The sequence below is a fragment of the Ambystoma mexicanum genome, chromosome 1q (genome assembly GCF_040938575.1).
Source record: "Ambystoma mexicanum isolate Mex_15411 chromosome 1q, UKY_AmexF1_1, whole genome shotgun sequence".
NCBI classification, from domain to species: Eukaryota; Metazoa; Chordata; class Amphibia; order Caudata; family Ambystomatidae; genus Ambystoma; species Ambystoma mexicanum.
The window spans coordinates 1091698582-1091709402 of NC_090922.1; positions in this window are offsets into that span (position 1 = coordinate 1091698582).

Sequence of the window (10821 nt, forward strand, 5' to 3'; positions counted from 1 at the left end):
CTGTGGTCTTCACCATCGGCGCGGCAACTCTGAGATTGCAACCATGCATTTGAAAACAAAAAGAGACATTGTTAGGGAACAGCGTAGTGGAGCAAGACGCTGAGAAGACAGAGAAAACGGAGGGAAAGAAAGCAACAGAATAAAGACGGAAAAGACATTATAACTCACCTGGAAGACAGCAAGCAGAGTCAGAGTCACAGCCGGTCTGGACCCGACATAAGGGCACGCGGACAAGTGAAGCAACTAGGTCCACGGAACGCCCGCAACAACCACGCGCACCTTCACAGAGATCCAGGACGGAGAGTTCACGCACAAAAACCTAAGGTGAGTGTGCTACATATCCCTTCAGCAGCACGTTTGTGCTTATCGCTCAAGTGTGATAATCTAGGGTGGCCCAGAGTGTGGCGCGACCCTTGATTTGTTGCTGAGTTGGGGTGGCCCTCAGCATGGCTCGCAGGGGGGCCCCCACATTTTGAATTACGCCACTGCGTAGTCCCAGACCAGACAGGCTTTATCCAAAACAGGCAAGTGTCTGATTACCTGAGTAAGACCCTACATATCTTATATGATCAAAAAACACAGGGGCAGGGGGCCATGATCCTCTCTCTTGACGCCAAAAAGGCATTTGACAGGGTGAACTATCGTTCATGGAAGGGGGTCTGGAAGAGATGGGAATCGTGAGACGATGGATGGGGTGGATTGGGGCCCTGTATCACACTCCAAGGGCTAAAGTAACAGTTAACAGGAACATATTCAGGACCATAGGGCTTTGCAGAGGGACAACATAAAGGGGCCCCCTGTCCCCACTGTTATACGCACTGGTGATGGAGCCCTGGGTGATAAGCCTGTGACAGTCAAGAGACATAGCAGTAGTCCACATAGGTGGAAGACAATACAAAGCAGGCCTCTTTGCAGGCGATGCGCTACTCTATCTCTCTAGCCCTCGGGCATCAGTACCTGCTCTCCTAAAGGGGTTACAGGAATACGGGGAACTATCTGGGTTCAAGGTCAGCGTCACTAAATCAGTGGCATTTTTGATGGGGAGTTAGTAGAAGACAGACATAGAGTGGGTCAGTAAATGGTTTTTCCAGATACAGCAGAAAGGCTTCCGATACCTGGGGATAGAAATAACTAGCGAGCCCGAAAACTTATTTGGGCGAAATGACACCACCCTCCCACCCACTATGGGAGAAGATAAAGGGAGACCTGCAACGGTGGCATAGGATAGGCCTGTCATGGATGGCGCGACTGAACTGCATTAAGATGACGGTTCTCCCCAAACTGTTATTCCTCTTCCAAATGCTTCCCACTAGGTTACCGGCGCACTTCCTGACCACTATCCAGAAAGCCCTCTTGCGATTCCTCTGGAAGGGAGCGATGCTTGTATTGGCAAAAGAGGATGTCGGAGTAGGATTCCCAGTCCTGGGAGCATATTACAAGGTGGCCCAGTTGCGGATCATGGTAGACTACCTGGACCCCGGCACAAAGAAACAGTGGGTACATATGGATAATGCCGTCCTACACTCGGCAACTCTAGGAGAATGGATGTGGGTCCCACAAAGTGAAATCCCCAGGTGAGTGCTAAAACACCCTGTCCTGGAATTGTTCTGGTCTATCTGGCGCGAGGGAAGTGCCACTCCCTGGTTGTCAACCTGGCCCTCTCCCCTTAGCTGTATCTGGACGCCACCAATAAGGAACCACATCTCAGAACCCCTACGGTTACAACACTGGAACGAAGCAGGCCTCTCCAGGGCAGGGCAATTATGGGGAGAGGGTGAATTGATGTGCTAGCCAGACTGGAGGCTTTGTTAGAAATAAAGGGACCCTCGCCCTTCAAGTACCTACAATTAAAGGTAGTCCTGACGAAATCCATATGGGGAGACAACCTATCCCGAGACCTGACCCCCTTTGAAAAAGTACTACTACAAGAGACCAATACCAAGGGAAGGATATCAAGGCTGTACAGGGAGCTGAGGAGGGGGGGAACTCATAGACAATGTGCCTGCACGGGAGAGATGTTAATGTTAATGTTAAAGGATATTTATACAGCACACTATCACCACCGGAGTGGTCCCCTGGTGCTCTGGCGGCTCTGAAAAAGGGAAGGGGGTGCGAGTTAGTGGGAGAAAGGTGGAAAAGTGCAAGAGAGCAGTGATGGGCTGTTGGCAGCCTCAGCCCGTTGGGTCCGTTGACTGGGCTTGGGGTGTTTTACGGTCAGTAGTCATTGTGTGCTGTTGTGCGAGTCTATGTGTGGTTTGTCTTGTTGTTGCAGTGTAGTAAAGTTTGTGCGGATTGCTGTGCTGTAGGTTTGTGGTTGTGTTTGGTTAAAGTTTGAGAGGTGTATGCAGAGGAGTGAAGTTGTTAATGGATTGGTTAATTGGCATTGCTGTCCTTGCATTCATGCTTCATTCATGCTTCATTCGCCCTTGCATCTGAGTGTGGCAATTGCTAATATTCAATATCCTATCTAGATGTGGCGCAGGCTAATGTTGAGCATTCATTCTAAGTGCAGCACATGCTAAATTCACATTTATATCTAGGTGCGACGTGGGCTAAAGTTGAGCATTCCAACTAAGTGTGGCGCATGCTGACATTCAGAATCCTGTCTAGATGTGACGCAGTCTAAAGTTAGGAGTTCGATCTGAGTGTGGCACATTTTAACATTCACATTTCTATCAAGGTGCGACACAGGCTACAGTTGAGCATTCCATCTGAGTCCATCTAAGTATGGCACATGCTAAGCATTCCCATTTCTATCTAGGTGCGACCTGGGTTGAAGTTGAGCATTCCATCTGAGTGTGGCGCATGCTAACATTCACAATCCTATCTAGATGTGACGCAGGTTAAAGTTAGGAGTTCAATCTGAGTGTGGCACATTTTAACATTCACATTTCTAGCTAGGTGTGAGGCAGGCTACAGTTGAGCATTCTATCTAAGTCCATCTAAGTGTGGCACATGCTAGCATTCACATTTCTATCAAGGTGCGCGCAGGCTACAGTTGAGCATTCCATCTAAGTCCATCTAAGTGTGGCACATGCTAGCATTCACATTTCTATCTAGGTGCGACGTGGGCTGAAGTTGAGCATTCCATCTAAGTGTGGCTCATGCTAACATTCACAAACCTATCTAGATGTAACGCAGGTTAAAGTTAGGAGTTCAATCTGAATGTGGCGCATTTTAACATTCACATTTCTATCTAGGTGCAACGCAGGATACAGTTGAGCATTCCATCTAAGTGTGGCACCTGCTAGCATTCACATTTCTATCTAGGTGCGACGCAGGCTACAGTTGAGCATTCCATCTAAGTCCATCTAAGTGTGGCGCATGCTAACATTCGCAATCCTATCTAGATGTGACGCAGGCTAAAGTTAGGAGTTCAATCCGAGTGTGTCGCATTTTAACATTCACATTTCTATCTAGGTGCGACGCAGGTTAAGTTAAGAATTCCATCTAAGTGTGGCACATGCTAACACTCACACTTCCTTCCAGATGCAACGCCAGCCAATCTTCACAGTTCTCTCTAGGTGCAGCACTAGTCAGCATGGGCAAGTGAATAAGTGTGTTTGCAATGCAACCTTTACAGTCCAGCCATGGATAGATTTGAGCTGGTGGTCACAAATCTCTCTAGGTATGCATGGTATAAGTCTATGGCAGTCAACGTTATCGTAAGGTAAGGGAGAGTGGAGGGGGTTTTCTGGAGTAGAGTAATTGCTCCACACCCCACCCATGCTACACTTACAGTTTTGTTGGTGTCAGTTGCCTTCATTGGCTTCCCCTGCGGACACCTGCAGACACATCTTGGAGCCGCCATTGTAGGAGCCGCCCTTTGCCTCGGGGCCCTTGGCCGAAGGAATGCATGGGCAGAGGGTTGCCCTGGGAAGGTCAGTAAAGGCTTGGGTAACACGGACCAGAGGACCTAGGGATTGAAATAACTGACCAGCTGTGGGGTAAAATGTGCAGATGGGTGAAAAAATCCACGCTATCCCTGCATTACAGGATGCAGGCATTCAAGTTGCTGCACAGATGGCACTACCCACCGGCAAGAGTAGCGAAAATGTATTCGGGGTAGATGCCCACTGCTGGTGCTGTGTGGGGGCGAAGGCAGACTTATCACATGTGGTGGAGATGCGCACCAATCCAGACATTTTGGAAAGAAGTGCTGGGGGGTTAAAGGGACTGGACGGAATGGATAGACCGAGAGAACCCATCCTGCAGCTATTCGGAGTGGCGGAGAAGGAGGAAGAAGGGTCAGGGGAGGGCCACATGATCCACACTTTGTTGGTGGCAGCGAGATGCTGTATCGCCCAGCACTGGAAGAGGGATGCCGTGCCCACGGAGAGGGAATGGGTTCAAAAGGCAAGGTCCATCTATGACATGGAATACCTGATGCACCTCTTAGATGAGACGAGGACAGACATAGAGGGGATCTGGCTCCACTTCTTCAACAAATATGGTTGATGGCACGCCCAAGGGAATTAGAAAACCAGTGTACACTTGCAAGACTCCCACTGGTGAATAAATGACAGTGGAATGTAATGGAACTGCGTATGCAGGTGGGGTTTGGGGTGGGGGAGAAAGGCAATGTTTGTATGTTAAATCGGTTGGTGTTATTGTTGATGGATTAAAATTGCAAAAATGTCAATAAAGATTTTATTTTCAAAAACAAAAAAGAAAGGGGTTGGATAAAGGCCTTTCTCTCCCTATCCTAAATAGAGTTTCCCGTCCTAGGAAACTACAACTAAATATCAGTCTGTGTCCCGTCGTCAAAATTATGCAAACTGTAGTTGTGTCCAAAGCATATCTGACCCTCACACTAAAAATGAACAACTAAAGATGTAATGTAAGTGTCTCTGATTTAGATTTAGCATAAAGTGTGTACAAATCAACTATGAACATTCAACAAACAATCTTTGAATCCAGGAGGTGGTTCCCTTGCCCTTGACTATTTCAGGTAGGATAGAAAAAGCGTCCTTTTCAAATTATGATACTTTAAGGGTAGCAGAAAGGTCTCTTCCACATAACACTTCCTCAAGGATGGCAAAACGTGTCTTTTGAAGAATAACAAAAGTGTCCCTTTTACACTACAACTTTGTAAGGATGACAAAAGTATATCTTCTACAAAACAACTTCTTAGAGTGATCTCTAGGTGTACTCTCCTGATAGGTATCTTGCCACAATGTCCTTTCCTTTTATATGTTTTATATGGATTACCTGGTATATTCCCATGCCAGGAATCCCCTTCTTGGTTTTGTAGATCCCTGATATGCCCGCCTGCATCTTTTTCCCAAAGGCTTAATGCCCAATGTGTTTCTTTCACCAGGACTTCCTGTAAAGGTTCTCTTTCATTACAACAGTTGTACTCTTTCATTGTTATACTTAATTGACTTCAAGTACTACTTGTCCAGACTTCCCTAATATTGACATGTCAGGTATGGAGACTTGTTCAAGTTCTGTCTGTTAACTTCTTCGCTAGTATTGATTTGTTTGTGGCAATTGACATCTCATATATGGAGACTTGTACAGATTTTGCCTTTCAATTTCTTCATTAATGTTAATCTGCTGGTGATAATATTTACTCCAACTTCCCCCATATTGACTTATATGGGAATTTGCGCAAATTCTGTCTTTTTAATTTACTTGGTCAGTATTCAAGTTTTCAATTGTTCATATGCCGGTCAGCACGCTCCAGGATCCCCAACACCTATGGGCAGACACACTAGTGTTTGATGGAGTTTCTAAACTGTGACACGTTGCTGCAGCGAAGTTTAACTCTGGGAAGGATTCCCCTGCTTTGCAGAGCCTCATTCAGTTTCCCTGCTGGCTCCGGATTCATTTGTTATGTTACTTGTTATGTTACTTGGGAACCGTAGTTCAAGTCAGTAGAGAGAGAGAGTGCCGTGAGGTGCGTGTGTGGACCGGATATCTGTGCAGCTGGTATAGTTGTTGGATGATAGCTGCTTTTTAGCGATAGGTGTGGTGCTGAGGAAATCAGGAGGATGTGTTCAGTCTGGTGGGTGGACGGCCAGATTGGGTTCTGGCTGCGTTAGGCCTGAGGAACGCCTAAGATAGCTGGTATGTGCTCAGTTAACTGTGTTTTATTAGGGTGATGAGGTGATCATGGAGTCGTGTTCGTATGTGAACAGCTAGGCTGAATTAACAGGGGTATAGCTGTGTTCTGGTTGAATAATGGTGTATAGTAGAGAGTAGGCATAAGTGGTGTGATATGGTGGCTATCAGCATAAGCACCTGAGACCAGGTACGTTAGCAGGACAGTGGGGACGTACATAGCGACATACATATATATATAGTGAAAGGATAGATAGAGGTATATATGGGATACAGATATATATGGGGATACAGGTACATAGGATATATTGGGGATACAGACTGCAACATCAGTAACACCCGCAACATCAGTAACATCCACAACATCAGTAATAATCGCAACACCAGTAACAACCGCAACATCAGTAACAACCGCAACATCAGTGACAACTGCACCATCCACACCATCTGCACCGTTTGTGACATCCGCACCGTCTGCGACACCCGCACCATCTGCAATGTCCGCACCATCTGCAACGTTTGCACCATCCGCAACGTCCACACCATCCACAACGTCTGCACCATCTGCAACGTCCGCACCATCTGCAACGTTCGCACCATCCGCAACGTCCGCAACATCTGCACCATCCGCAACATCCGCACCATCCGCAACTTTGGCACCATCCGCAACGTCCGCACCATCTGCAAAGTCTGCACCATCCACAACGTCTGCACCATCTGCAACATCCGCACCATCCGCTACGTCCGCACCATCTGCAACGTTCGCACCATCCGCAACGTCTGCACCATCCGCAACGTCCGCACCATCCGCAACCTCCGCACCATCCGCAACGTCCGCACCATCCGCAATGTTTGCATCATCCACAATGTCCGCACCATCCATAACGGCTGCACCTTCCGTAATGTTTGCACCATCTGTAACGTCCGCACCATCCGTAACGGCCCACCATCTGTAACGTCCGCACCATCCGTAACGGCTGCACCTTCCACAACGTGTGCACCATCCATAACGTCCACACCATCCATAACGTCAGCACCATCCGTAACGTCAGCACCATCCGTAACGTCCGCACCATCTGTAATGCCTGCACCATCTGTAACATCCGCACCATCTGTAACGTCCGCACCATCCGTAACGTCCGCACCATCCGTAACGTCAGCACCATCCGTAACGTCCGCACCATCTGTAATGCCTGCACCTTCTGTAATGCCTGCACCATCTGTAATGCCTGCACCATCTGTAACATCCGCACCATCTGTAACGTCCGCACCATCCGTAACGTCCGCACCATCCATAACGTCCGCACCATCCGCAATTTCCACACCATCCGCACCATCTGTAACATCCGTAACATCCGCACCATCCACACCATCCACACCATCCGCACCATCTGCACCATCTGATAGAATTGTAGCTGTTCAACCAGGCTGTGTCGCCAACAGCCTTGCTGCTGCTGCTGGCCTTTCAGCTTTCGTCCAAAGGCATCCGCTGCACTTCTCCTGGTCTCATGCCTCTCTGGTAAAGTATGCTCACAAGCGGTTGCTTGGAAGCGTCTGTCTCTCTCATCACAGTCTGTCTCAGTGCGGCTGCTTCTGCCTTCGGTTCTGCCTCCCGCTTCGCCCACTCTGCATTTCTCTTCTCCATCTCTCAATTGAAGGTGTTCACCATGTTTAAATGTCCGGCGCTGCTGATATCCATTATAACAACTAGTCCGCACATTTAGCTTATTGTTTCCTTCAATCCACATGAACTCCTTCTTGCTCTTCCTCGTCTCAGTACTTGAGGCTTTATGTGGAGTTGGAATCCATATGAGCTGTAGACCTTTTGAAGTTACATTGTTTTACATCTTTGTTTAAATCAAAACCATCATAGACAGGGGATGTTACGTGGACAATATGTGTGATGGTATTCTGCTCAGATTGACAGTATGCCATTAGCATTTTAGGTGCTATAGTGTTATCTTCAAAAGGGGGGAAGAACAATGCATCTCTCCTAGTGGAGTCACCACTTTCTCCCAATAGTCGTCCCCTCCCACATGATCCTCCCTCATAATACCTCCCCCAGGGTCAGTATTAGGTAGCAGCTGTCGTCCCCTGGCCATGTGGGAATAGATCATCTCTGGGGAATCAGTGATGACTCTGCAGGATTCCTCACATTCCCTTCCCCTAATGTCGCTGGTTTTTCACAGCTTCTATTGGGAACCGGGAAAGGAAATCTATATGATCACGCTCTTTTCCTTTCCTATGTTCCAATGAGAAACAATAGGGATATAAATCAATGGGGAATGGTCTGTGATAAGTCGGAACCTTTTACCAGTCCAATTGTATTTGAGATAGTTTATATGCCACTTAATTGGTAGGGCTTTTAGTTCAAGAATTGCATAATTCTTCTCTCAGGGAAAAACGCCCTGCTTATATAGAGGACATGATGTTCTATACCATTATGAAAACTGCACCTAAACCTGTATGTGAGGCATCAGTTTGCAGGATGAACTCCTGTTTGAATTCTGCCACCTTCAATATAGGTTCATTGCATACAATATGTTTTAGTTTGTCAAAACATAATTGATCTTCAGGATGCCTTTGATTTTCTGAGATTCTGTATTTCTAAATGTATCTGTGAGAGGAGAGATTATAGATGACGAATGAGGAACAGACTGTCTATAATATCCAACTAACCCCAAAAAGGCTCTCAACTATGTATTTGTCTTTGGAGGTGGGGTTTCTTTCACTGTTTTGACCTTTTCAGTTTGGGGTTGAACTAGCCCATTCCCAACAAAGAACCCAAGACATTTTACTGCAGAAGTAGCAAGAAGACATTCTTTGGATTTGCACTAAGTACCACTTTTATCAAGGTTCTAGTAACCATGTTTAGATGGTCCATATTTTCTCTCCAAGATTTGTTATGAATGATAATATCATCAATATATGCTCCGCAAAAGGAAGCATAGGGTTGAAGAATTTGATACATTACCCTTTGAATGATGGCTTGTGCTCTGTGTAAACCAAAAGGCAGGATTTTAAATTGAAAAAGACCTAGGGGATTGGAAAAAGCTGTTTTTGGTTTATCTGCAGGATTGACTGGAACGTGCCAGTATCCCTTAGTCAGATCAATCGTGGAGTGATACACTGTAGTACCCAACCTATCAATTTGAGAAGGTTCTATAATATCAGCCCTTAATATAGTTTCCAACTCTTCTTGAATTATATTCTTTCTAAAAAAAAGTTCTTGGCTTGGAAGGTTTGGTCTAACTTCGCGACATCTTATAGTAGTAAAAAAGAAAGAAAGAAGTTGATTCAATCAATACATTGAGTCCATTGAGTCGCGTCTCACCAGGTATAGGGTTTAGCCAAGTACAAGACCCCTTGATAGATAGTATGAAGTATAAGTAACCTAGAAAAAGACTGCGCCAAATGTTTGCAGAGTAAATTTATTGCTGAAAAAGGAATTGCCCTTATAACTGATGACACGTGTTTCGGTCCTCCAAGGACCTTTTTCAACTCAGGGCTATTGATTTGTCTTGTAGTCATGTAAGGAGCCCCTCGAGATTCTTAGCAACCTTGTGATCGGACGCTTTTATTGTGAACAGCAGGGATTTACCCGTTCAATATATGGAAGCTTATTTTTCACTTTATGTGACGGGGGCACCTTACATGACTACAAGACAAATCAATAGCCCTGATTTGAAAAAGGTCCTTGGAGGACCGAACCACGTGTCATCAGTTATAAGGGCAATTTCTTTTTGAGCAACAAATTTACTCTGCAAATATTTGGTGCAGTCTTTTTCCAGGTTACTTATACTTCATATTATATTCTTTCTAATCTCAGGTATTATACATGGTTTTAAATGAATAACCTTTCCTGGAGAGATACTGATATTTAAATGAATATCCCTTTTACTCTTCCTGGTTCTGATCTATAAACATCAGGAAACTGTTCTAAGCGATCCATTGAGTCATTATTTTGATTGTTGTGCCAAATCTGGAGGAAGTATTGGTGTCATTTTCATCAGATAATAAATTAGTTCATATCACTGAAGTGTCCTCAATGAGATTTTCATTCCAGTCTGTGAGAAGATTTACATGATAGATGTGAGTTTTAATTTTTCTGTCTGGTTGTGAGATTCGATAGTAAGAAGGTCCTGTTTGTTCTATAATCTCATAGGGACCATGCCACCTAAAAAGCATTATATTTTCTGAGGATGGAAGGAGGAATAATAGCTTCTGACCAACAAAAAAGATCTTAACACAGCTTTCTTATCATGGTACTCCCTCTGTTGTTCCTGTGTTCTGGTCATATTAGTCTGTACTATGAACCGAACAGCTGCCATGTGTTCTTTCAACTGCTGAGCAGTTTGGGATAATGCTAGAGAGGCTTTTTCTCATTCTTCCCATCTTTCCTGTAACATATCCAAAACATCTCTTGGTTATCTGACATATAATAATTCAAATGGGGTGAATCCTGTGGAAGATTGTGGGGTTTTTCTAATGGCAAAAAGGCCTCATGGTGTTATAGCATCTCAATTCTTCCCATCCACTTCTACCAGTTTATTCAGAATGTGTTTTACGGTCTTATTGCATCGCTCAACCAAACCATCCGTCTGTGGGTGATAGAAAGAAGTACACAAAGTTTTAATCTGAAGAATCTCCTTCACCTCCAATATGAGTTTACTCATAAAGGTAGATCCTTGATCGATCAAGATCTCCTTTGAGAATCCAACTCTTAAGAAAAAGGGAATTAAATGTTTTAGAATC